This window comes from Gopherus evgoodei, chromosome 11 (genome assembly GCF_007399415.2).
Source record: "Gopherus evgoodei ecotype Sinaloan lineage chromosome 11, rGopEvg1_v1.p, whole genome shotgun sequence".
In the NCBI taxonomy this organism is placed as follows: Eukaryota; Metazoa; Chordata; order Testudines; family Testudinidae; genus Gopherus; species Gopherus evgoodei.
The window spans coordinates 6,804,241-6,831,567 of NC_044332.1; the positions used below are offsets into that span (position 1 = coordinate 6,804,241).

Here is a 27,327-nt window from a genome sequence, read left to right on the forward strand (position 1 = left end):
TTTTAATCAGTATTCTATTGTTCAACAGTGCAATTAAAAAAAACTGATGGTTATTAATTTTTAATCAAGTTAATTTGTTTTGAGTTAATCACTTGAGTTAAATAAGATTAATTGACAGCCCTAATGACAATTATTCTTTGAGAGGTGCATGTAAACTATTTTGCTGAATCCATGTTCCTTTGATTGCGTGAAACTACATTTACACTGGATAACAAGAAAAGGAGAATCAGATTCGGGGAATCGTAACGGTAGATAAGACAAATTTGTAAACTATTATGAGGCTTTATGCGGACATATAGCTGATGAAGGATTCTTTTAAACACTAAAAATATGTATGACAATTGTAATTGGAGGAGTGTATGTAAAATATTTCCCTGAATCCACACGCCTATGGTAGCTCAGTACATTATTTCAGATAGGGAAGAGCAGCCATGCCTAGGCATTGGGATGCACTGTGCCTTTAAGAAAGAAGCCCGTGTTGAGATGTACCATCCTGGGAGAGAGAAAAATGCCACCCACCCTTGGTCCCCCATGTCAGACAGCGCAGATCGGTCAGTTTTATCCTCTCTGCTCCGCGGTTTCCCCTCCCCAGCAGGGCCTGTGCCCTATTCTTACACCAGCTCCTACCCCCTGCCCCTGGTTTCCCCCCGGCCATCCGGTTTGCCCCTGCACAGACTCTGCCCATCCCCCCTCCGGTTTGCCCCCCTGTGGCCCCAGGCCAGCAAGACACGGGCCCAGCCCCGGGAGGGGCCTCAGCAGATGTGACCGAGCAGCTGGAGGAGCCAGCCCAGCCCGTCGGGCGCCTGCAGCAGCGCTGGGACCGGCCGCCCCGGCCCGGGAGCGGAGCTGGGACGAGGGTGCCGGGGAGGCAGAAGCACTTTCCTCCTCGGTCCCAGCCCTCACCCCGAGGTCTCCCCCTGCCGTGCCCGGCTCGGGAGCTGCTGCGGGCGGGGCCCGGGCTGCGCTGGTCCCGGGCTGAGAGAGCCCCGGGGCGGGGAGCGCTGCAGGCACCCGCGGGTGGGGGCCGCTGCTGCGGGACACAGGAAGGGGCTGGAGCAGCGGAGCGGGCGGCGCTGGGAGGAGGCGGCGCTGGAGAGAACAAAGGGCCGAGCAGGTCCCGGGCAGCCCCGAGCCGGGCGCTGCCGCCTCCCTCCCTCCGCTGCGAGCCGGGGCTGATTAGCTGCTGCTCCCGCGGGGCTGCGCCACGGGGAGACCTTTGGTGCAGCTGCTTCTGCGCCGGCCAAGGAGGCTGGGACTAGCGCCGGGCCCGGCTCCGCTGTTAACCCGGCACCAGCTCCGGGCCGGAGACCCAGGTAACAGGGCCGGGCCGGGCCGGAACGTGACTCCGCACCGCGTCCCCGGGAGCCCGGGATCTCCCCGCGCCCCCCCCCGCGGGGTCTACTCCCGCGCTGGGACCGCGCCTCCCGGGGCTGAGATGGGAAAAGACACGGGGGGGCTCGGGGGAATGGGCAGCCGGGGGGGGGGGGACAATATGGCGGGGGCGAAGGGAAAAGGAGGGTGGGGGGGCAGAGAGACCATGTGACGTGGGGGAGATTTACCCCTCTGTGCAGCCAGGACATCACAGGGAGAGGAGAAGAGCGAGTGCCCATAGGGCGGGGGGTGGGGTGTGTGAAATCCCCTCTGATTTTACCTCTTCCCTCTCCCAGAGGGATCAAATCCTCCCAGCTCTGCCCCATTGCTCCAGAATTAGCAAACAGGGCTGTAAAACCCCTGTCGCTTTCCCTTCTTCCCTCTCCCAGGATTGAGTGCCTCTGTTCTCGGCCACAGCGTTTCCCCATTCTCTCCCCAGTGCAGAATTTACAATCTCCTCAGATTTGGGGGGTTTCCCACCCATTTTCTCTGCAGCAATTTGTCCTTGTTTAGGGGAAAATTGTTGCCATGAGTCATTTGCCAAGTAGGAATGGGGTGATGGGTGCAGTTTGGCAGAGCCATGGGGCACAGCTGCATCTGGGGTGGGAGCCAGCAGCAGGGCATGGAAGGGAGGCTGCCCAGCCCCACTGGTTCCCTTTCTCCCCCACCCCAGGCCCCTTCAGCCACTAGCTACCAGTCCCATTGCCAGACCCCCCTGCCCATCCCCTAAGGCCTTCTGGCTCCTCCACCCTCTGTGCTTTTGTTAAAGGAGCATTGCCTGCTGCCCCTGTGAATGTCAGGCAAGGGGAACTCATCACTTTGTGCTGTTTGTTGTATGCTGCTGTATGATCCCCTAATGGGACACTCACCTTTGGAAGATCTCAGAGCAGCATCATGCAGCATCCCAGACCTTTTCTCCTCCTGCTGTTCCCTGCAGGCTGCCAGCCAGCTTGGTGGGAATTTCATGGTCGGGCCCCTGGCCAAGTCCCAAAGTCTCAGTGAACCCTTGCCAGGGCATTAGAGTCCAATAAAGAAGCAGTCTACTCCTCACTAGGGCCTTCAGCTCCAGGTCCTTTTAATTGAGCTCTTTGTTCAGGCTCCCAGAGGAGGTCTGTCCCCTTTTTGGGGGCTTATCCCATTTTACCTGTTGCCAGGGGAGCCCGACCATTACCCCAGGTTCGAACCCAGGGGCCCTATAAACAGCAGCCATGTACTGCTTGCTCCAATCCATCACTGCTATTTCCCTGGGCCGCTTCTTACAGGCCCCTTTTATCTGCAGCCTTATTGCAGGGTTCTTCCCTCTCTCCAGGCAAGGGAAGAGCCCCCTTGCTTTACTCTTCTGGTCCCAGCCACAGACTGACTGACTTGCTGGGCCCCTGCAGCTTCTTTAATCTGAGCCTGCTGGGCTCTGATTGGCTGCTTCTGTGAGGCCTGTGTAGGCCTATTGGCATCCAGAGGTTGCCCGCCCACTTCTAAAGGGCCTCCCCCCAGCCTAAGGGGAGGACCCACAGGTCTGGGACACCAAGTAATTACGAGGGACAACTAATGAAAAAACAGGATCGGGAGTGAGGTCATAGGGCTAAACGAAGGGAACCTGATGGGGACACCGAGCAGAGAACCCCGGAGAAGGCCCACTGCTCCTCGAAGGCGTTAAGGGAGCCAGTGGACGCCACCCATCCTGTGGTGGGATGTGAGTAATTGAGACAGCCGACCAGGGAAATAACCCACTTCCTTCCTTGAGGGGCCAAGGGACGCACCTGACCCATGTACCTATCCGCTTCACCAATACTGACTTGGACTCCTTATTCATTCCATGGATGGCGAACCCCAACCCACTTATTCACTGACACTTTAAAAACCCTTGCACCTCAATCTGGGTCTATGCCGGTTATGCAATATGTATGTATCTTTGCAAACGGTATCTGTAACCGCCCATAACCCAAGCCTGACCCCAGATGTACAGTATCTTCCCTCTCAACCTGTGTATATTTCATTTCAAGCATTTACTTTAATAAAATCTTTAGATCCTAGGGAGCTGCAAAGGCCAGCTGCATCCCATCACAAATCCCCTTATACATTCCCACTTTCCCTCCAATTCTTCAATATTGAGATAAAGTCCTCCCAGATATTCATGTTTTCCTCTCATATTAGGAAATGTTTAGTTTTTGCCCCATTTTCTCCTCAGTTCTAAAATATTAACAAAATTCCTGAACATTTTGCCCCATTTTCTCTCTCATTATCTATGATTTATTATCCCGTGAGATTTTCCCCGTCTAATCATCTGATATTAACATCAAATCTCCTCAGACAATGTATTTTTCTTAAATCTTTGAATATTGATTGATATAAAATCCGTGCACATTTTGCCCTTTCTCTGCCTCATTATCAAATATTGATATGAAATCCACTGAGATTTTCTCTCTTTGCCTTGTATCAACTGTTGATATAAAATCCCTCAGACTTTTCCATTTTCCTCCAATTTGTGACAAATTCCTCATATTTGCCCTTTTTCTTTTGAGAACACTCATGACCCATTTCAGATTTTGCCATTTCCCACTACAGTGGACCCTCGCTAGAACGCGAGTCTGTATAGCGCGAATTCACTTATAGTGAGGGCTGTGCATGGATCCCAAATTTAATTCCCTTCATTGGAATCCATGGTAATCTGGTCCCCACGTTAATGCGGGACTGCACACGGATCCAAAACCCCACGTTCTAGCGAGGGTACAGTGTAATTATAAATGATTGATTTTTAAAAAATCCTTTTAGGCTTTGAGGTGTTCTCCATATTTTTCAGGCCCTTCTCCTTTTTGGAGGGAACTTGCTGCCATGAGTCATTCTCCGTAGTGCAGGTTGCAGAGGGGTTAAATTTCCCAGTGATCAACTTTCCCCCTCACATTTGAGAATCATTTGTTTTCCCCCTTTATCTCCATTAAAATCCACAGGATTGCTGATCAGAGTGACTTGCTCCATTACAGATGCACATCCTAGGCAGGGCCTCACTCTTTCTGGGCCTCACACAATCTGGTGTCTCCCAGACCCTGACTGAATTTTCCTTTCCCCTGATGGTGCGAGACAAGGGGTTCACTCCCCTCAGAGGGCTGCTCTGTGTGTGGATGCGTCCCTGTTCCCCTGGGCATTGCCCAGAGCAGCTGAGACACTCCATCCTCCTATACTAACTCCTCACATTTCGATAGCTGCTTTCACCAGAAGGGTCCCCAGAGCCCATGGTGAACCGTCACCATGAGGGTTCTCTTCCTGCAGTGCTGAGACCCAGCCATTTCTGGGGTGGGTCCATGGTGGCCATTTTTAGCCTGTGACAGGACATGGAATTTTTTTGAATCTTCTGGCTCCTCCATCCATTCCTGTCTCCTGTTAAAGCAGCATTGTCCAGGGCTGTGTGAATGGCCGATCAGCGGTGGTGATAACTTTCTCTCCATTGATCAAATACTAATATAAAATCACCACAGATGTTGTTTCTCTTCCCCTTCAGAACTGTAGGATGTTCAGGGTTTGGAGGGAAGATCGTTACTCTGAGTCCTTACTCCAGATGTGGGGACCAGGAGAGGGGGAAAGCGTGGAACCTCCCCTCCCAGGATGTGTTTAAACAGATTTTGGCATCTTCCCCTCCCCAATTCACATTTCTGGTCTCATTGGGCTGCAAGGAAGGAAAAGGAATGACTTTGGATTAACATGGGAGCCAATAAGAACCCAGAAGTGGTGTCCTTAGGTGCTGTCACCAGAAGGTTCTGGCTGTTGCTAAGGGAGGGGAGGCTGATCTCTCTGTCTCTCTTTACTCAAGGTATCAGTGTTGAATTTCTTGGGTGGGATGGTGCTGCCTCCCCTGTGATCTAGGAGCCCAGACTGAGTCACTGCTGCTCCTCAGCAGGCTCTGTGCTGTGGAGAGACCTTCATTAAAGCCTCCTCCCTTCCCAGTCCAGGCGGGTACTTCCTCCAGTGACTGGAACTAGCCCCCTAACGCAGCCCCAGGCTCTGCCAACCCCAACTGCTGAGCCGGAGACTCCAGGTGACAGAGAGAGACCGTGGGGATTGTCAGAAAAGTAACTCTGTGCAAATGTCACCAGGAGCCTTGGATCTCACAGCCCCTGGGAATCTGCTACTTGTTGTTAATGCAGCTGTGGGTGGGATCCGAGCTGCCTTAACAGCAGTGAAGCCACTGATCTCCTGCCAGGATCTGCCCAGTGGCAAAACTGGGGATTGAGGAGGGGAAGAGACCGGCTCAGTGGGGTTCCCCTTTGTGTGTCTGGGGTATGGAGGTGCCAAGCAGGAGAGGGTGGGGGAAGGACAGATCTGGAGGGGGAGACAGTGTGAGTTGAGAGCAGTCAGGAAATTGGTTGGGGGGAGAGCTTGAAATCCCCTCTGATTTTGCCACTTCCCTCAGAGAGATTTATAAAATCCTCTCCAATTCTGTCAAATTTCTCTTTAATTATCAAATATGAATATCAAATCTATGTTGATTTTTTTTCTTCTTTTCTCTCAAATTATTGACAATTTCTCCATTCAGCTTTTGCCCCATCTTCTCTCTAATTCTCTGGTGTCAATTCAATATTTCATCACATTTGGGGTGTTTCCTATGCCTTGTATCTGCAGTGCTTTGTCCTTGTTTGGTAGGGAATTGTTGCCCTGAGCCATTCCCCAGGTTGGCCATTCTCTGCTGGCAACAGGGCATGGAAGGGGCACATGAGGGGGAGGGAGAAGCAAATCTCCCACATGAAGACTGCCCAGCCCCAGGTTACCCAGTCCCAGCTGCTGCCCCACACCATAACCCAACTCTGCTCCCCCCATCCCCACTGCCAGTCATCCCCTGCTGCTACCCCCTCCCACTACCAGGAAACCTCCCAGCTCCATCCGCCTTCCTTTCCCATCTTCAAGTTGCCTTGTCTGGGTGTGTGAATGTCAGGAGGGGTGGGGAACCATCCTTTTCTGTGTGTTTATTGAACATCCATATTCACTGACAACTTCATTAATGCAGCACTAAGGGTGCCCAGTGCTGTCCTGAGCCGTTCCAGCACATGGAGTTCAGCAAAACTCAAACCTCTCAAAACTAGGAAATCCAGAGTGGAGGTCCATGCCTGGGCAACCTTAACTCTTTCCCTTTGGAATTGGCAGTAGCCACTGGGAGTTATCCACATGTACTCCAGCTGCATTCACTGGGCTACGTGAAGCTGTAGTGAATGGCAGAGGAATAAGTTGGAGCAGGTGGCTAGAGGTGTGATTGTGAGATGAGGAAATCGGGGGATAAATTTGGGGATTGGCGCAGAGCTGTGGTTGTGACATGAGGAACTGTGGGTCTGAGTTCCCCCGGCCTGATCGAGGGGAAGAGGGGCATGTGTACCTAGAGCATCCAGTCTGTATCATTTGCACACTGAGTTGTATAGTTTGTGTCAACACAGGGGTCTCCCTGCCATGGGGATTGTCAGCAGTTCTGTGAAATAGGAGAGCTGTCTGTGTGTTTAATGATGGATAAGTGAAAGAGTGTTGGAGGAAAATCCAGTGACTGTGTTCCTGGAAGCTACGCTGTTGGACAGCTGCCCAGGAGAGAGTCAATTGTCATGCAATTGATTAGCAGAGCCACGCATATGCAGCTGGCAGCATGTGTTCAGGTGCCGCTCGCCCCTGCTGCTTTGCAGCCACATTGCTCTTGCAGCTGCTCCTGAGACCCTCCTGCTGGCTGTGCAGAGTGGGGGGGTGGAGAGGGAATTGATGTTATGGGGTCCCCCAGCCTCAGTACCCCATCTCTGCGAAGCAGGGTAGAGGGGATAGGGCTCAGAACTTGCTGCAGCTCTGAGGTTTAAACGTGTGTGCGCGCGCGCGCTCACACGCCTTAAGAGGCAGTGTACAGTCTCTCAGAGACTTCCCCAGTAGCCAGCACACTCTGTGTGTGTGTCTGTCTGTCTCTCTGTCTGTCACACACACACACGAGTCTACCCCTGCCCATATACCCCATCTCCACAGGGTGGGGCAAGGGGCACGTGGTTCAGGAGGACGAGAGCTTTCAGTGAGTGCCTTAAAGAGACAGTGGATAGCGTCTCTCAGAAAGTTCCCCAGCAACCAGCACAAATAAAGTATCTGTGTGTGTGTCACACACACACACACATACAGTCTCTGTGTGTGTCACACATCTCATAGTATTATTGTTTTCGTTGCTCCTTCTTGATACTTCCTGCAATGCATATACATTCTCTGTAATTTTATTCTTTCAAAGTTCGGTTATTTTAGTTTTTGACTGGTCTGTGCATTTCATAATTTTTATTTCTCTCTTACACTTACATTTAATTTTTTGAGTAGTGAATTCTAAAATGCCTAATGTGTCCTTGCTGGAGTAATTATCCCTATTGGTAACTTTTAAAAAATATATATTACATCAAGGTTTTTGTTTCTGCTGGTGGCTCACATTACCTTGACGCACATAATGAAGTTTATTCCGCGTGTGGGTGGAAAAAATTAAACGGAACATTGCATGAGACTAATGGAGATGGGGCTGCTCAGTGTAACAAGTGTGGGATTGTTTCTGGGGAGCAGACTCCATGTCTGAGTGTAGAAGAGCTGCAGGTAGGTCCTGTTCAGTGCAGCTCACCTAAAACCAGATTCTTTCTCAGCAAAGGGGAGGGGTTTGGGCTCCAGCTGTTGTGAGCCTTATTACCTGAGTGGTATGTGGCATTCGTGCTGTGGAGTAGAGCTAATGCTGCTAGTGTTGCTGCTCTCAGGGCGCCAATGTTGGGTACAGTAGCAGAAAAGGCAGCTTGTGGGTTCAGCGGCTCTCGATGTTCATAAGGGCCACAGGTTCGGTTCAGTGGCGAAGGCGCTTGGCCAGGTTTACTGTTGACAAAGCACAGCATTACAGATACTTCTACATGGAACTAAGGAAAACCTACATTTCATATGTTAGGCCTGGTCTACACTACGCGTTTAAACCAATTTTAGCAGCGTTAAACCGATTTAATGCTGCACCCGTCCACACAACAAGGCCCTTTATATTGATATTTAAACCGGTTTCTGTACTCCTCCCTGACGAGAGGAGTAACGCTGAAATCAGTATTACCATATCGGATTAGGGTTAGTGTGGCCGCAAATCGATGGTATTGGCCTCCGGGCGGTATCTCACAGTGCATCATTGTGACCACTCTAGACAGCAATCTGAACTCGGATGCACTGGCCAGGTAGTCAGGAAAAGCCCCACAAACTTTTGAATTTCATTTCCTGTTTGCCCAGCATGGAGCTCTGATCAGCACGGGTGGCGATGCAATCCCAAATCCAAAAAGAGCTCCAGCATGGACCATATGGGAGATACTGGATCTGAGCGCTGTATGGGGAGACAAATCTGTTCTATCAGCGCTCCGTTAACAGAAGACGAAATGCCAAAGCATTTGAAAAAAATTTCCAGGCTGTGATACAGAGTCCACAGCACAGTGCTGTGTGACAAGCGTAACGGAAAGCAAAAGAATCAAATGGACACTCATGGAGGGAGAGAGGGGGTAACGAGGACTCCAGCTATCCCAGAGTCCCCGCAGTCTCTGAAAAGCATTTGCATTCTTGGCTGAGCTCCCAATGCCTGTAGAGTCAAACACATTGTCCAGGGTGGTTCAGGGTATATCTCGTCAATTTACCCCCCCTCCCGAAACAAAAGGGAAAAAAATCGTTTCTTGACTTTTTTCAGTGTCACCCCATGTCTACTGCATGCTGCTGGTAGACGCAATGCTGCGGCACTGAACAGCAGCACCCTCCCCTCCCCTCCCCTCCCCGGTGGCAGGCGGTACAGTGCAGAAGGACTTGTAGCCGTCCTTGTCATCATCCCGTGAGTGCTCCTGGCTGGCCTCAGGTGAGGTCGGCCAGGGGCGCCTGGGTAAAAATAGGAATGACCCCAGTCATTCCCAGTAGATGGTACAGAACGGCTGGTAACCGTCCTCATCATAGCAGCTGGAGGCTGCCTCCCGCTCATTTTATCTCACTAACAAGTCAGTGTTTCTTATTCCTGCATTCTTTATTACTACATCACATAAATGGGGGGGGGACACTGCAACAGTAGCTCAGGAGGGTTGGGGGAGCAGGGAAGCAATGGGTGGGGTTCTTGCAGGGGCACCCCCTAGAATGGCATGCAACTCATCATTTCTGCGGGATCTGACACAGAGCGGCTGTGTTCTCTGGTACACTGCTTCTCTAGTACACTTGCCCCATATTCTAGGCAGGACTGACTCTCTTTTTAGATACAACATAAAGGAGGGAATAACCCCGGGGAGTCATTCCCTTTTTTGTCTTTGCGCCCCCAGCCGACCTCAGTGAAGGTCAGCCAGGAGCACCCATGACAGCAGCAGACAGTACAGAACGACTAATAACCGTCATCTCATCGCCAATTTACAATGGCACAGCAGACAGTACAGAACGACTGGTAACCATCTCTGCTACCTTGCAAAAGCAAATGAATGCTGCTGTGTAGCGCTGCATACCGCCTCTGTCAGCGGCATCCAGTACACATACGGTGACAGTGACAAAAGGCAAAATGGGCTCCATGGTTGCCATGCTATGGCGTCTGCCAGGGCAATCCAGGGGAAAAGGGCGCGAAATGATTGTCTGCCATTGCTTTCACGGAGGAAGGAATGAGTGATGACATTTACCCAGAATCACCCATGACACTGTTTTTGCACCATCATGCATTGGGATCTCAACCCAGAATTCCAATGCGCAGGGCCAACTGCGGGAACTATGGGATAGCTACGGGATAGCTACCCACAGGGCAACGCTCCAGAAATCGACGCTAGCCTCGGTACATGGACGCACAGCGCCAAATTAATGTGCTTAGTGCGGCCGCGTGCGCTCGACTTTATACCATCTGTTTTACAAAACTGGTTTATGTAAGTTTGGAATAATCCCGTAGGGTAGACATACCCTTAGTTAGGGGCTAGGATTAGAAGCAGAGTTATCATTTCTGTTGCTTAGCAACCATATCTGGAAAAAAGTTACGAGTCTCTTCAGATGTTGCATTCCTGAAGCATTAGAATAGTTACTTTACTGGACTTATTTAAGTAAAGTTACCACGTTACGTATTTTAGTGATGTTTTTAGTTGCACCATTTCTTCCTGCGACCTGGGTTTCTGTAATAACTCTAACTTTGAAAACAAAGAGAGCAGAAGAAAGGAGCGAGCAGGTGGAGCGCAATATAGGAAGGGAGGGAGACATGAGCCAAGAGAGGTTAATTAACTCTGTGTGGTCATTTTAAAGTACAGACAGCAGCAGTGAGCTTGGCAAACTGAGAGGATATAAAGGAAAACTTAACCAGTATGTGAAAATATTTGAGCAAAAGGGTTCTATAATTAGCTCTGCGTGGGGAGTGGGGCTCTGTGGGTTAAAGCAAAGGGCTGGAAACTTGTACCCCTGGTTTTGTTCCTGGCTCTGGGAGGAGAGTGGGGGTTGCTACCTGCTTCCACAAAACCTGAATTTGTTCTCCCAGTGCCTGTTGCTTTTGTCTGCCTGCCAAATGGATTGCTGGGGTTCCCTGCTGCAGTTAGCCAGTTCTGGGGAACTCCATGCATATTTGAAAGATTTTTAGCCTGTGTTTGCTAGCCTAAATTTTTTTCCTCTTGCTGGCTGCGTTTTTTCTGACGATACATTAATTCCTGGTGTTGGCCCACGTACTCTAGGTGTTTTACTTTGAAATCCTTTTTTATCCACTCTCCTGTGATCAGAAGCAGCCCCTGTTGCCTAATGTGTTCTGTGACCTATTCCATTTCATCCTTCATCTTATAGATTCATAGACTCTAGGACTGGAAGGGACCTCGAGAGGTCATCGAGTCCAGTCCCCTGCCCTCATGGCAGGACCAAATACTGTCTAGACCATCCCTGATAGACATTTATCTAATCTACTCTTAAATATCTCCAGAGATGGAGATTCCACAACCTCCCTAGGCAATTTATTCCTGTATTTAACTACCCTGACAGTTAGGAACTTTTTCCTAATGTCCAACCTAAATCTCCTGTACTGCAGTTTAAGCCCATTACTGCTTGTTCTATCATTAGAGGCTAAGGTGAACAAGTTTTCTCCCTCCTCCTGATGACACTCTTTTAGATACCTGAAAACTGCTATCATGTCCCCTCTCAGTCTTCTCTTTTCCAAACTAAATAAACCCAATTCTTTCAGCCTTCCTTTGTAGGTCATGTTCTCAAGACCTTTAATCATTCTTGTTGCTCTTCTCTGGACCCTCTCCAATTTCTCCACATCTTTCTTTAAATGCAGTGCCCAGAACTGGACACAATACTCCAGTTGAGGCCTAACCAGCGCACAGTAGAGCGGAGGAATGACTTCTTGTGTCTTGTTTACAACACACCTGTTAATGCATCCCAGAATCACGTTTGCTTTTTTTGCAACAGTATCACACTGTTGACTCATATTTAGCTTGTGGTCCACTATGACCCCTAGATCTCTTTCTGCCATACTCCTTCCTAGACAGTCTCTTCCCATTCGGTATGTGTGAAACTGGTTGTTCCTTCCTAAGTGGAGCACTTTGCATTTGTCTTTATTGAACTTCATCCAGTTTACCTCAGACCATTTCTCCAATTTGTCCAGATCATTTTGAATTTTGACCCTGTCCTCCAAAGCAGTTGCAATCCCTCCCAGTTTGGTATCGTCTGCAAACTTAATAAGCGTACTTTCTATGCCAACATCTAAGTCGTTGATGAAGATATTGAACAGAGCCTGTCCCAAAACAGACCCCTGCGGAACCCCACTTGTTACACGTTTCCAGCAGGATTGGGATCCATTAATAACTACTCTCTGAGTACGATTATCCAGCCAGTTATGCACCCACCTTATAGTAGCCCCATCTAAATTGTATTTGCCTAGTTTATTGATAAGGATATCATGCAAGACTGTATCAAATGCCTTACTAAAGTCTAGGTATACCACATCCACCGCTTCTCCCTTATCCACAAGACTCATTATCCTATCAAAGAAAGCTATCAGATTGGTTTGACATGATTTGTTCTTTACAAATCCATGCTGGCTATTCCCTATCACATTACCACCTTCCAAGTGTTTGCAGATGATTTCCTTAATTACTTGCTCCATTATCTTCCCTGGCACAGAAGTTAAATTAACTGGTCTGTAGTTTCCTGGGTTGTTTTTATTTCCCTTTTTATAGATGGGCACTATATTTATCTTCTTTATCGATGTAGGGAAAGTATTGTTTGCTGCTTCTCCCTCCTGTGTGCTTACTTCTCCTGTTCTGACAAGGCATCAATCTGGGTTTTGGTTTCACTGGAACACAGCTCTCATCATATGGTTCTGGTTGCAGCGTGATGGCCCTTACGCATGGGCTGCTTAGTGGCTGTTGGTTTGGGTCATTCTACATTTCTCCATTCCATCCCAGGTTCCATCCCTTAATTTTGCTCAGGCCACCCTTCTCCATTTCTGTTCCCACCCAGCAGGCACTATCTAAGTACCCGGAACCTGTTGCTGCTCACCAAGATGGATAGTAGGGGATGGCAATTCTCTTTTTAGTGGATTCTCTACAGCTGTTTTCAATTTTCTGTTCTCTTTCTCTGCTTGCTATGACATATCATGTGTCTGGATTGCTTGCCTCCCTGCCAGCAGAGCTGGTGCTTTCCTGGGCTCTGTTGCTTCTTTTTCTCTTTTTTTGTTTCTGTTACTTGCCCTGCCAGTTTTGTTGTTGGTTGTCTTAGACATTGTGATGGGGCAAGGCCAGATGGCTACAGTAAAGTACTGAGGAACAGATATGTTAGCCCCAGGCTAAACAAATCTCTAGGACCATAGTAACCAACGAGGCCCGCCGGGGATATCAGTTGGAGGCTCCTTCACGGAGCCGTGAGCACGGGCGTGTACTTGGCGCGGTTCACATCTGTCCCTAGCACCTGCCCTTTCTGTGGGGAGAAGGAGACCTTGGCGCACGTTTATTTGGAGTGTGCCAGGTTGCAGCCCCTGTTCCGGCTCCTCCTGAATATTTTCCTGCGTTTTTGGTTGCACTTTTCCCCTCACCTTTTTATCTACACGCTCCCCATCCGTGGCCCCACAAAGTCGCGGGATCTCCTTCTCAACCTCCTCTTGGCCCTGGCCAAACTGGCCATCTACAACACCAGGGAGAGGAGGTTGGCCGACGGGATTTCCTGCGACTGTAGGGCCTATTTCCGTTCCTCCGTCTGCTCACGCATCCGGGCTGAGTTCCTCTGGGCGGCGTCCACTGGCTCCCTTGACGCCTTCGAGGAGCAGTGGGCGTTGTCCGGGGTTCTCTGCTCGGTGTCCCCATCGGGTTCCCTTCGTTTAGCCCTATGACCTCACTCCCGATCCTGTTTTTTTTCATTAGTTGTCCCCCGTAATTATTTGGTGTCCCAGACCTGTGGGTCCTCCCCTTAGGCTGGGGGGAGGCCCTTTAGAAGTGGGCGGGCTTCGCCCGCCCGCCCCCGCTGGATGCCAATAGGACCATAGTAACCAAATGGCAGTTGCTCCAGGTTAATCGAGGCACCTGGGGCCAATTAAGATCTTTCTAGAAGGCAGTGGAGAGAGCTGCATTGATTAGAACACCTGCAGCCAATCAAGGCAGGTTAATCAGGGCACCTGGGTTTAAAAAGGAGCTCACTCCAGTCAGGTGGGGGAGGAGCCAGAGGAGAGGAAGTGTGTGTGAGGAGCTGGGAGTAAGAGGTATAAGGAGCTGAGACTGAGAGGGTGTGCTGCTGGAGGATGGAGGAATTATCAGACAATCAAGCATTATCAGACACCAGGAGGAAGGTCCTGTGGTGAGGATAAAGGTGTTTGGAGGAGGCCATGGGGAAGTAGCCCAGGGAGTTGTAGCTGTCATGCAGCTGTTACAGGAGGCACTGTACACAGCTGTGATCCACAGGGCCCTGGGCTGGAACCCGGAGTAGAGGGTGGGCCTGGGTTCCCCCCAAACCTCCCAACTCCTGATCAGACACAGGAGGAGTTGACCCAGACTGTGGGGAAGATCACTGAGGTGAGCAAATCTGCCAATAAGTGCAGGACCCACCAAGGAAAAAGAGGAACTTGGTCTCACCATCTAACAGCCATGGGCAGGGTTTGCAATATTCTACATTTCTTAGTGTTGTTGTTCTTCAGGGTTACAGTCTCTGCCATTGTCTTACAAATTCCAGTCCACGTTTCCCCACTTTCTTTTTGGCCTGTTTATGGACTGCCTCTACTTGGGTGTGTCCAAACCTTTTCAGACTCTGGGAGGATCTGTAGCTGGGGGATGGGAGGATTCACTAGCTTGGAGCTTTTTGCCATCTTAGGTTGTGAACCCTAGAGCGGGCAGCTCACCACTTACCAAATCAGTGGTGGGTCACTACTGTTGTTAGTGTTGCGGAGTGGTGCTGGATCTGCAAAGTTGTCAGTGCTGCTCGTGCTGCTGTTCTTGGCGCTTCATTGTGCTCTGCACTAGCAGGGAGTGCAGGTTGCTGATTCTGCAGACCTCAGTGCTCTTCATTAAGAGAGGCCACTGGGTTAGCTCAGTGGCAATGGCTCTCGGCCAGGTTTATTGTTGTTGTCAGAACACAGTACCAGTGCCCCATAGGAGCTACAGGCATGCTGACACAGGTATGTCTCCAACAAGATACCAGTTCAATCACCATAACATGACAGTGTCCCCTAAGACCAGTACAAAGATGCCCCTCCTATGACTTCTCCTTTTATACATGGATACAGACAAGTTACGTATTATGTCCAGATGCTGTTAGTTTGCACCCTAATCCTTGTACCTGCTGGTTTGAACAAAACATCTTTATGCATTATGATGTCATTCTCTTCCCCCCCCCCCCACAATCTTAGGAGGTGCATTCCTGTACTATGTCCTGGGAATTTGTTTATGTAGTTACATCAGAACTTTGGGTGTTCTTGTACCATCTTCTCAGATCTGGATAGTGCTTGCAAAGTGTTAGCTAATGCCTAGTGTGTAGCTATTCTGCCAAGGCCAGGCCTGTTCTGATTCACATCCTTTGGTCCATAGTGTTAGTTATGCCTAGGTTTCCAGCTGGGCATTCGTCCTGTTTGCTCTTGTTAACTAATCACCAGTTGGCAAGAGTAAATGGGACAAATGCCTTGTTTTGCCAAAAAGGGGCTTGGGGAGTGTTGCAGGCACAGAGGGTGCCTGAGGCAAGCAGCAGTGGTTCATTGCCCAGAGTGCGAAGCACCAATGAACACACACCAGGGTGGAGAAGCAAGCAAAGTTTATTTGAGATCTCAAAGTGGTGCAAGGAGACGAACGCCTCAAATCATGCACCCCTACACAAGCAGCTTTTCCCTTTTTATATGTTTTTTTTTCTCTTTCTTCTTTCTTCCCCACCCCTACTTCCTCCCCCAGTAGCAGTTACGTAAGCGCAGGTGTATTAAGTAATCTTGGCCGCGGCAGCTCGTTAGTAAGTTTTCCTTCTGCAAGTTATCTTGTCCTTCTGCTAAAGGTGCACAGGCCTTATCACTACTGCTTTAGACCGGTTTTAGCTGTGTTGCAACTGATAACTTACTGTTACACATTTAATTTCACAGCTGCTAGCTTTCTAGATCAAGTAGAGTTCAACATGGAGGAGCTTTGGTTCACTGAGGCCTAGATTTATGCCTAGTGACACCAACAACTCCCTCCTTTGAGAATACTCAACAAACTTTTGGCTGAGTTTTCTCATACTTTGAGGACAAAAAGCGATTAAGCTCTAGGGAGCTGGGGTCATTAATGAGGGAGTCTAGCAGGATTTCCTGGGGAACGGGAGGTACAAATTTTATGTAGGAGTGCTTTACAGCAAGCAAACAAAAGGAGAGTAACGATACATAACACCACACCAGTGAGCAGGAGGCGAACAATGCCTCCCTCTAGTCCCCCCAGGTTGGGTAACGAGTCCCAGATGGAATCAGAAATAGTGGGTTCCCCTTTTTAGGCCTTCCACTGTTCAAAAGCCTGTTTGGTTGACAGGATGTGCTTGTTAATATCCTGTGTGTTTTCTGGGACATAAGTACAGCATTCATCCCCTATAAGGGTGCACACCTCACCCTGGGAAGCCACACTTCCACCTAGGAAGTGTCTATATGTGTCTACGTATGTCTCCATGATCACAGATCAGATGGTATTTCTGATGCGTCTGTAAGGGCAGTGGGCCAAGTCTGGTACTCATGATCACTCCGAATGGCCATCAGCTGGTCATTCAGGAAATCCTGATTCCTAAACATACTAGATCCCACTGCAATGCCTTCCCAGCCTCAGTGATATTCAATACCATCTTTCCTTGGTGTAGTACTATAATACACCTGTTATTTCACTATTCTCAGGTACTTTCAAAAGGGATCGACATTAATAGCATAGGAGGGGGGGTTACATTATTAGTCACTTTCCAGGACACATGGCGCAGCCTGTAGAATAAACCCCAAGCTCCAATCAATACCACATTCCCAAGCATGGGTCCCACAATTGTCCTCCCGCCAGTGTATAATTCTTTGTTTCTTCACTAGGGTCAGTTCTTAATGTCGTTTCTAGTCAGGAATTCCTGGACTTTGGCAATTTCTGAGTGTTCCTTCTTCTTTCCCGAAAGTCGTGGTTCAGCATCCTACAGGGGAGAGGTTACCAGCACATCACCCTGTAATGGTTTTGATTCTTCTAGAAAAATTCAAAGGCACAGGTAAATCTGTCAGTGGACAAGGGAGAGGTTACTAGCACTTCACCTTGTACTTTTTCCCTACTGTCCAGAAGGCACAGTGGAGCTAGAAGGAGAAATAGGCTAAGCATCAATAGGAGAATTCTCCCGAGGTAGAGGGGTCTTTTTGCAGTGACAATCATGGGTCCAAGCAGTCAGCCTTTGGCACTTCACAGCGGTTTTGGTAGTCAGCAGGGCTTAATAAGGGCCCTTTCAGCATGGAGCCAAAGCAGTCTTTCGTTGGTGGACCTTTACATCAATCCAGTTTCCTGGTTCCAAGGAGTGGCAGGGCTGCTAGGGTCTTCGGGTAGCGCTTCCTTGCCTGTGAGAAAAGAAACCTAACACATTTCATTAGTGCCTGGCAGTGTTTTGCAAACCTTATAGCTGCGTGGGCAAATTCAAGCCCTCCTTTTCCTGGTTGTTAGCCAAGTCTTAACTGTGAGCAGTGTCCTTGAATGGAGTCAGTGTCTTATCTATAGCCTGAGCTTGCTCGCTAATTTTATTTTATTTTTTCTGTTTTCCCTTCTTGGCTTCTTTTAACCTGCAAAGGAAACTTTCACTTATACACCTTTTTCCCAACAATGAAGACATAAACATTGCCATTATACAGTACATTAGTCTTATTATTCAATATATACCACACATACACTTTTACTAAAATAACTTTATTACAGAACTTTGGAGCAACAAGCCAGGACAAGCACACCCACTTTGAGGAGTTCATTCTATTCAACCTCTAGTCCAATAGCTTCCCACCTTCCCCAGCTCTCTGGCTAGAAATCTGAGGTAGCCAGAAAGATCCCATGTACAATATGGGGAGTGGGTTAACTTTTCATGTCTTTGCTTCCAAAGACTGTTGGTATGCAAATTTTAACAACAATTTTTGCAATTAACAATTTGGCCAATGAAGTTTCTTTTTCTTACTTAAGGAAATGCATTAGACTTTAGTATATCACATTCTCCTGATTTATCCAAACACTTTGTATTCCAAGTTGAACAAGACAAGTATCTGCATTTTAATTTAACCTTTTTGTTTGATTTTAAACTAGACTATTTTATAAAAATATTAAACACAACAATTCCGGCCACAATACAAACACCACAAGACAGGACATAGAACACAAAACATAATTCCTATTGTGCCAGTAAATGCATGGTACGTTGAATGCTGTTCAGCTGGCATCAGTTTTCTCTGGTTATCTGAAAGACAAAAAAAGACAGAGGTCTACCCTTTCTGGGCAGACAATCATCGCTTAAAATATACAAACACTCTTGTTGACTTCAGGGAAAACAGAGGAATTACCCCATATTTTCTCGTATTTGTTTCATAGGCAGCCTAGGTTTTCAATTGTATAACACTGTATACATTCTTCAGCTAATTTAACTAAACTGTTCTTAGCCAAACCAAATGATTGCAATCCAATAATTTCTTTGCCTGAATTTATTTACAAACATTTCACAGACACCAAGAACTTTCTTCTTTAGCATTTTTACAAAGTTCAACTGCTGTTCCCTCCAGCAACTACAGAGTTAACTTCTCACTCTTCCTTTAATCACTTGCTTGTCTCCCAACAGCCACTTTTATCAACTTAACTCACCATTCCAAGTAAGTCCTGGGTATTTGAAATCCCCATGCTTACACTTACTGACTCCTTCCTTCCACTACACCCTCAAAGTTTTCAAACCCGTTTTCCAATCTCTCTGTCTGTTGCCTGCCTGCCTGGGCCCGATCCTGCTTTTCTTGCTGAACCGCCCCTTCCATGGGCACCAACTTGTTCCACTACCAGTTTAGCTAGGAGGGTGGGCTTCTCAACTAGCCCCCACCCCTCTTGGTCTCTTCCGTTAAACATTTTTACTCACAGGACTACCCGAGTCCTCCCTCGTGAGGCTTGTCACCTGGACAAAAACACATGGCCCATTGGGCAGAGGCCATTTACTTAACATATAATCCAAACCCGTTTAGAGGGTCTGCCCAGAGACCCATCCATCTGTCTGCTGACACTTAAACAGAAAAGAGAATTACACAGAGCAGAGGAACTTACAGTCTAAGTCAGGCTTTCCCACTTCTATACACTGCCTGCTACAGGGGATGGGACAGAAGGATCTCAGTTCAACCTCAGAGCTTCCTCGTATGCATGGCTTCCACTCCGAGGCATTACGAACAAGAGGTTCAGTTCCGCCCATACTCCTAACGCCCAAATGAACAGAGCAGAAAAACAACAGTAATCGGTTAAACAGAACAGAACCAGAACCAGATAGCGTTTCCTTATCCTATTAGGGCTCACTTTTACTCATAAAGTTCTCAACATATAACACCAACAGTACCAAGCAAAGCAAACATAAAATAACAAGGGTAAAACAAATAGATGGTGTAAATTCTGCAGGGCTCCCTCCTTTTTAATTGCTCACCAGACTGTGACAAATTTCTGTTACCAATCTATCCCTCGTGTCAGGTAATCAGGCTGACGCTACAGGATCATTGGGGGAAGATAAAGAAAATACACCATATAACTGAATTTTTAAAGCTCCATTAATAAAATAATAAAACAACAACGGAGAGTGTTGGGAACGCTCCCACATCATTCAGGAAAACATTAATGCCCCAAGCCCAAAGCCCCTTTCATACTCACACACGTACGTCCAGACTGGCCACTTCTGTGTATAATGTTCAGAGAAGGGGGAGAGGTGGATGGGAGATTATCCTGTATACAGCTTGTCCAGAATTTCCAACATGCTTCCACTCTTTGGAGGGCTGTTCTTTTACACCCTGGAATCTCCTTTGGCGTCTCTTTCAGAGATTCCAGTCCAGATAGGCTGTCTGTGGCTTCTTTGATGTCACCAAGGCACACCGGCTCCGGGGTCACAAAGGCACACTGTTGGATCTTACTGGACAGTTAAGCTTTGCAAATGTAATCTCAGTTCTGTAACTTATATTACCTTTGGTTCGCCTCTGTCAATTTTCCTTTTTCCACAGCCAGCTGGGGCCGAAAGCAGTTTTTCTTTGTACTTAGTATAGTCTATGTTGATTCTCGACCTCGAACGCAGAGCAACTTTCTTTTTATCCCTGGGCCAAGCTGAATTTCAAATTAACCCGTTCCTTTCCTCAATAGACAAATTTGCTCACGCTGTGTCAGGGCTTTTTGGTGATTAAACGCTCCTCTTAGATGTATGATCTTATCTAGATTGAAGGTACCTTCTAGTGGGCATTGTTTAGATGGATTTTCACACGTGTAAATATTCCAATTCTCTAAATACCTGCAGGTTGATGAACCATAATGTACATCCATGTAATATGCGGGGGTACCCTTAGAGGGTGAGGTGGAATGCTTAGACTGTCCCCCTCCCATTTTCCACTTACACACACAGGGAGGTGCCCTGTCCGCGCTAGCGGCTCATAAACTAAGGATTTTTCCCTACAGGGTACTCACACAGGAGAGGCTAACGAGGATGGCCACGACCCTCCTACACCTCTCTTCAGCAAAGAGCATCGGCTAGTCTCTGGGAGATGGCGCCGCTTACTCTGATTGCATCCAGTGAGATGATCAGACTGTCAGTAGCCCACACGGAAAGGAAAGGGGGAGGGAAGATGGGTTCACACACTCCTAGACCCAGGTAGCCTCCTCACCAGACGATGCCAGGCCAAGTCAGCCCCCCATGGGTCGGACCTCCTAAAGATCCACTAGTTACCGGGCTTGTGTTAGAGTAGTCCTGGTCACGAGCTTTTGCTTCACAGGGTACTCTGGGCGTCTTCTGGTAACAGTCACTCACACTGGCCCCCAGTACCATTCTGCATCTGATCTTGCTTTTTAGCTACAACAGGGAGAGAGTGCACTAGGACATAAGGTCTCCCCTTTCTAGACAGGTCCCTCCTTTGTCCCTGAACTATCCCTAACCTGCTTTTGAATCCTTGCACTCCGCCAGACAGGGGGAAGAACAGGAGCTACGGTGGGGGATTTTATTTTTATTTATTTATTTATTTATTTTACAAGAGCTCTCCATACAAACAGCTTCAAAAGCTACCCGTTCGCTGACAAAACAGGAGTAATTGGAGGATCGTGTTATAATTAAGTGATCCTTCCGGTGGCCACCTTTTCTGGTCCTCTAGTTGATATTGAGGCCAGTCTACTATACAGAACTTTTTCAGTTTATGCTTAGTCATCGGATCCGAACCAAACACCTTCCAATTCACTAGATTGCATTCTAGGGGTGTGCACCATGCCCTCCCCACTTTACTCTGTCCCTGCCCCATGCTGCAGGAATACACTAGGCGTCCCCAGGTCTTAACAGACAAAGTCCAGACAACTGGACTGTTCCTACCTTATCCAAGGGACCGGTTCCTCACCATCGCCCTCAACTGCTTCTCCACTACTCGAGCGCATTGCACTGTTGTGCCCTCTGAGGTCGGTCGAACTGCATCTCCGCCGAGGCCCCCAGTGAACTCACCGGTGTGCACTGGGCATCGGTCGTTGCCGCGATCTGTTGACCACCAGGAGGGATCTGGGTAAGGCTAATTTTAGCCTCGAGTCCACCCAGGGATGCCAAAACTGTTGCAGGCACAGAGGGTGCCTGAGGCAAGCAACAGTGGTTCGTTACCCAGAGTGCGAAGCGCCAATGAACACACACCAGGGTGGAGAAGGAAGCAAAGTTTATTTGAGATCTCAAAGCGGTGCAAGGACACGAACGCCTCAAATCATGCACCCCTACACAAGTGGCTTTTCCCTTTTTATATGTTTTTTTTCTCTTTCTTCTTTCTTCCCCACCCCTCCTTCCTCCCCCTGTAGCAGTTACGTAAGCGCAGGTGCATTAAGTAATCTTGGCTGCAGCAGCTCGTTAGTAAGTTTTCCTTCTGCAAGTTATGTTGTCCTTCTGCTAAAGGTGCACAAGCCTTATCACTACTGCTATAGACCGGTTTTAGCTGTGCTGTAACTGATAACTTACTGTTACACATTTCATTTCACAGCTGCTAGCTTTCTAGATCAAGTACAGTTCAACATGGAGGAGCTTTGGTTCACTGAGGCCTAGATTTATGCTTAGTGACACCAACAGGAGGGTGAGTGGCTGGGCTTGGGCCAGCCCTGCATGGAGGAGGAAGGGGGCTTCGGCAGGTGGCTTGGAACAGCTCAATGCAGAGTGAGGTAGAGACTCAGGCCACCTCTGCGCGGGGGAGGAGGGAGGGTGGAAGGAGGAGCCAGGCCAGCTCATTGCAGGGAGAGGAGAGAGAGAGGGGGCTCGGGCTGACTCCATGTAGGGGGGTGCAGGTGGACGTTAGACGGGGCTTAGGCCAGCTCCCTGCAGGGGGGTGGGAGAGGGAGAGGGGGCTTGGGGCAGGTCTGTGCACGGAAAAGGGAGCTCCATGCAGCGGGGTGGATGGGAAGGGAGAAGGATTTTGAGCCAGCTCCATGCAGCAGGGAGGGAGAGGGAAAGGGTGTTCGGGCTAGCTCAGTCCAGGTGACTGAGGAAGAAGGGGTTCGGGCTGGCTTTATGCGGGGGGGGGGGCAGAGGAGAAGGAGCATGGGTTGGCTTTGTGCAGGGGGGCGGGGGAAAGGGAGAGGGGCTTGGGCTGACTCTGTGCAGGGGGGTGGAGGCAGGGCCGGTGTAACAACTAGGCAGCCGCCTAGGGCGCAAAGATTTGGGGGCACCAAAAAGCAATGCCCCCCCAAATTTTTTACACTACAGTGGAGTCATAACTTATGCAGGGGTTAGGTTCTAAGGTCAGTGTGTAAGAGGAAAATCGCATATAGTGAAAATTACCATAAAGTACAGAACACCCAGTATATACTGTATACACTAGAACAGGGGTCCTCAACCTACGGCACGTAAGCTGATCTTTTTTTTTTTTTTTTTTTTTTAATGGCAGGCTGCGGGTGCCGGCGGCCGCTGAGCCCGCTGCCATCCTGGGATTCCGTTCACTCAGCCAGCAGCAGGCTGAGTGGGGCCAGCAGCGGGCTGAGCAGGCCGGCCGCCGACTTCTGCCAGCCGAGGTCCCAGTTGCTGGCCCCACTCAGCCCGCTGACAGCCGGGGTCCCAGCCAGCGGCTCCACTGAGCCTCCTGCCGGCCTGGGTGAGTGGCAGGGGGGTGGGGGAAAGGGAGGGGGCTCCAGCCAGCTCGGGTTGGAGGGGGAGACGGGAGAGGGGGCTCAGGCCAGCTCCAAGCAGGGTGGGAAGGGAAATGAGGCTCAGGCGAGCTCCGTGTAGGGGAGCCAGGGGGGAATGGAGACGGGACTTGGGCCGGCTCTGTGCAGGGGGGAATGGAGACGGGACTCGGGCCGGCTCTGTGCAGGGGGGAATGGAGACAGGACTCGGGCCGGCTCTGTGCAGGGGGGCGAGGGAGAAGGGATACAGGCTTTGAGCCAGCTCCGAACAGAGGGGCGGATATCGCGGAGTTACTGGGCAGTGCTCTGGAACTACTCCGTATGAAGGCAGTCAGGACTCTACTGAGCAGACTGTCTCCAGGGCAAGACACAGCTTAGACCTTCCTGGGTCTGATCTTGGAGCATTCAGCGTGCCCTTCCCCACCGTGCGCTTCCCATAGCGAGTCCACACAGGCTTCCCAGGAAGCCAGAGGGCCCTGCACCCCCAACTCTGCAGTCAGACGTGATTCTCAGCCAGCTGGTAAAACTGAGCTTTATTAAACAACAGGAACACAGTCTAAAACAGAGCTTGTAGGTACAGAAAACAGGACCCGTCAGTCAGGTCCATCTTCAGGGGTGGGGAGCCCACACCCAGATTCTGGGCTTCTCCCCATCTCCCCAGTCAGCTCCATAGTGACACTCCCTCCAGCCTCTCCTCTGGCCTTTGCCTCTTTTCTGGGCAAGGAGGCCACCTGATCTTTGTTCTCCAACACTTTCGGTTGGCACCTTGCAGAGGGGAGGCCCAGGCTATCAGGAGACAGGGTGTCGGCCATTCTCTGTGCAGACCATCACATTGGCCCTCTAGGGTTCTGCAAGAATCACACACCCTTATCCCACCACCTAGATCCTTAAAAAATGCATAGGGGAAACTGAGGCACCCACACAGTATTCAGAGAAAACATTGCCACTTTGTCACAGTGCACGAGAAGGGAGAGGGGGTTCGGGCCAGCTCCATGCAATGGGACAGGGGGCTCAGGCCGGCTCTCAGGCCTGCTTTGTGCTGGGGAGAAGGGAAAAGGGGCTCATGCTGGCTTTAGGCAGGGGGGAAGAGAGAGGGGGCTTGGGCCAGCTTAGTACAGGGGTAGGAAGGGAAGGGAGGCTCAGGCCAGCTCCATGCAGGAGGGCTGGAGGAGAAGGGGCTCAGGCCAGCTCCCTGTAGGGGGATGAGGAGGAGAGAGAGGGGGTTTGGGCTAGGTCTGTGCAGCAGAAAGCGAAAGGGGGTTCGGGCCAGCTCAGTCCAGGAGGCTGAGGGAGAAGGGGCTCGGGCTGGCTCTATGTGGGGGGGAGGCAGAGGAGAAGGGGTTTGGGCTGGCTCCATGCAGTGGGGAGGGGGTTCGGACCAGCTCCGTGCAGTGGGGGGGAGGGAAAGAAGGCTTGGACCAGCTCCATGCAGGAGGGCAGGGAGAGAAGGGGCTCAGGCCAGCTCCGTGCAGGGGATGGGGTGAAAGTGAGGGGGGGTTCATGCCAGCTCTGTGCAGTGAGGGGAATGGAGAGGAGGCTTGGGCCAGCTTCATACAGGAGGGCTGAGGGAGAAGGGAGAGGGGGCTTGGAGCAGCTCCATGCATGGGAGAGGGGACTTGGGGCTTGGCTAAGAGTCACGTCTGACTGCAAAGTGGGGGTGCAGGACCCTGTGGCTTCCCCAGGAGCCCACCTGGGCTGGCTCGCTGTGGGAAGCACACGGAGGGGCAGAGGATGCTGAATGCTCCAAAGAGAGACCCAGGAGGTGAAGACGTGTGAGCTTCTTGCCCTGAAGACAGTCTGCTCCAAGGGAGAGGAGGCTCCCCAAAGTCCTGACTGGCTTCGTGGGGAACAGTTCCAGAGCATCGCCCGGGGACTCCGTGACAGGTCAGGCCAGCTCTGTGCAGGGGTTGAGGGAGAAGGGAGAGGGGGCTCGGGCCAGCCCTGAGAAGGTGGGGCAGGAATAGACAGGGAATTTGGGCCTGCTTGTTGCAGGGAGTGGGGGGGGGAAGAGAGAAGGGGGTTCAGGATAGCTCCTTGCAGAGGGGCAGTGGAGGAAGGGAAAGGGGGGTTGGGCCAGCTCAGTGCAGAGAGGGAGGGAGGGAGGGAGGGCTCAGTCTCACTCAGGATCGGGGAGGAGAAGGGAGAGGGGGTTCAGGCAGCGCCATGCTGGGGGACGGAGAAGGGAGAGGGGATCAGGTCGGCTCTGTGCAGGGGGGGGAAGGCAGAAAGGGCTTGGGCCGGCTTTGTGCAGGGGGGAGAGGGAGAGAGGGTTTGGGGTGCAGGAGGTGGCTTTAGTCTGGGACAAAGGGGTTCGGAGTGCGGGAGGGGCTCCAGGTCCAAGGGTGGGGACAAGGTGCAGACTCTGGAAGGGAGTTTCGTTGTGGGAGGAGGCTCTGTACTGGAGCTGGGGGTTGGAGTGCAGGGACGGTGAGTGCTCCAGCTGGGGGTGCCGGCTCTGGTGTGGGGCCAGGGATGAGGGGTTTGTGGTGCAGGAAGGGGCTCTGGGTTGGAGCCGAGGGGTTTGGAGTGTGAGAGGAGGCTCTGGGCTGGGGCAGGGGTAGGAGTGCAGGAGGGGGTGTTGGCCCCAGGACAGTTTGGGTGTGGGAGAGGGTTTGGAGTTCGGGCTCCAGGCAGTGCTTACCTCAGGCAGCTCCTGGGAAGCAGCCACATGTCCCTCTGACTCCTATGCACAAGGATTGCCAGGAGGCTCTGCGTGCTGCCCTTGCCCGCAGGCGCCACCCCTGCAGCTCCCATTTCCATGGTTCCAGCCAATGGGAGCTGCGGAGCCAGCACTTGGGGCGGGAGCAGCATGCAGAGCCCCTGTGGCTGCTCCTGCATGTAGGAGCCAGAGAGACATGTCGCCGCTTCCTGGGATCCGCGCAGAGCCAACCACTGCACTGCCAACTGGTCAGCGGAAAACCGGACACCTGCAACCCTAAGCACGTTCCAGGAGGCACTCCCAAGAGAGACCATACATAGGCTGGGACATCAAACACCCTTGTATATCTGTGACAGCTGCCCACGGAGGGAAATCCTCCTAAGCTGTGCTTTGATTCTGCTTTTCTCTAGGATTTGGTTCAGAGACTGTTACTGGGAGCATTTAACCACCTCCCAGAGGTTAATCCAGGTGGAAGAGGCTGGGTCTGTGCTGTAATAAAGTCACGAAGGGTGTGTCTGCACTGCAATAAAACACCTGCAGCAGGCCCCTGTCAGCTGATTTGGACTCCTGGGACTCAGGTGTTGTTATGGGGCTCGAGTAACATGGGAGCCAATAAGGTCAGGGAAGTGATGTCCTTAGCTGCTGTCACCAGAGGGCTCTGGCTGTTGCTAAGGGAAGGGAGGCTGCCCTCTCTGTCTCTCTTTACTCAAGGTATCAGGGTTGAGTGTTTTGGGTGCAATGGTGCTGGCTCCCCAGTGATCTGGGAGCCCAGGCTGAGACACTGCTGCTCCTCAGCAGGGTCTTCATTAAAGCCTCCTTCATTCCCAGTCCGGGCGGGTACTTCCTCCAGTGGCAGGAACTAGCCCCCTAAGGCAGCCCCAGGCTTTGTCAACCCCAACTGCTGAGCCGGAGACTCCAGGTGATAGAGAGAGACCGAGGGGATGATCAGAAAGTGACTCTGTGCAAATGTCACCAGGAGCCTCGGGTCTCACAGCCCCTGGGAATCTGCTACTTGTTGTTAATGCACCTGTGGGCAGGATCCAAGCTGCCTTAACAGCAGTGAAGCCACTGATCTCCTGCCAGGATCTGCCCAGTGGCAAAACTGGGGATTGAGGAGGGGAAGAGACCAGCCGGCTCCATGCAAGGGGGATGAGGGAGAAGGAAGAAGGGGCTCAGCTGGCTCCAAGCACGGGGTGGATGGGAGAAGGGGCTCAGGCCAGCTTCGTGCAGGAAGGTGGGTGGGGGAAGAGGGAGACAGGGATCGCACCAGCCCTGAGCAGGGAAAGAAGGGAAAATAGTGCCACTATTCAGTTCAGTTGCCTTATCCACGCATACTCATCCCTGTGAGTTACCTTCCCTTCAGTCTATTACTCATCTCCTGCTACGCAGGACTGACCCTTGGCAATGTACAGGAGATAGCAGATGCTTTGAAGCTGTGGGGTTCCCAAACTGCAGTGGAACAGTAGACACGCACAACCCTATTATGGCCATAGAGCACCTTGCCAAGGAGTACACCCACAGAAAGGGCTACTTTGCCATGGTTATGCAACT

The 27,327-nt window shown here is 50.6% G+C and overlaps 1 protein-coding gene across 2 annotated transcripts in view; it reads left to right on the top strand.

Moving 5' to 3' along the window:
• Positions 1 to 522: 522 nt before the first annotated feature.
• Positions 523 to 27,327, top strand: part of LOC115659420 (zinc finger protein 271-like) — a 44,416-nt gene continuing 17,611 nt past the window's right edge. The window contains exon 1 of one of the 2 annotated variants that reach the window (XM_030579507.1): positions 523 to 551. The gene's annotated coding sequence lies outside the window, so the exon portion shown is untranslated. Of the gene's footprint in view, positions 552 to 1,091; positions 1,314 to 27,327 lie in introns of those variants that run through there. The other variant, XM_030579506.1, reaches the window with a different exon arrangement.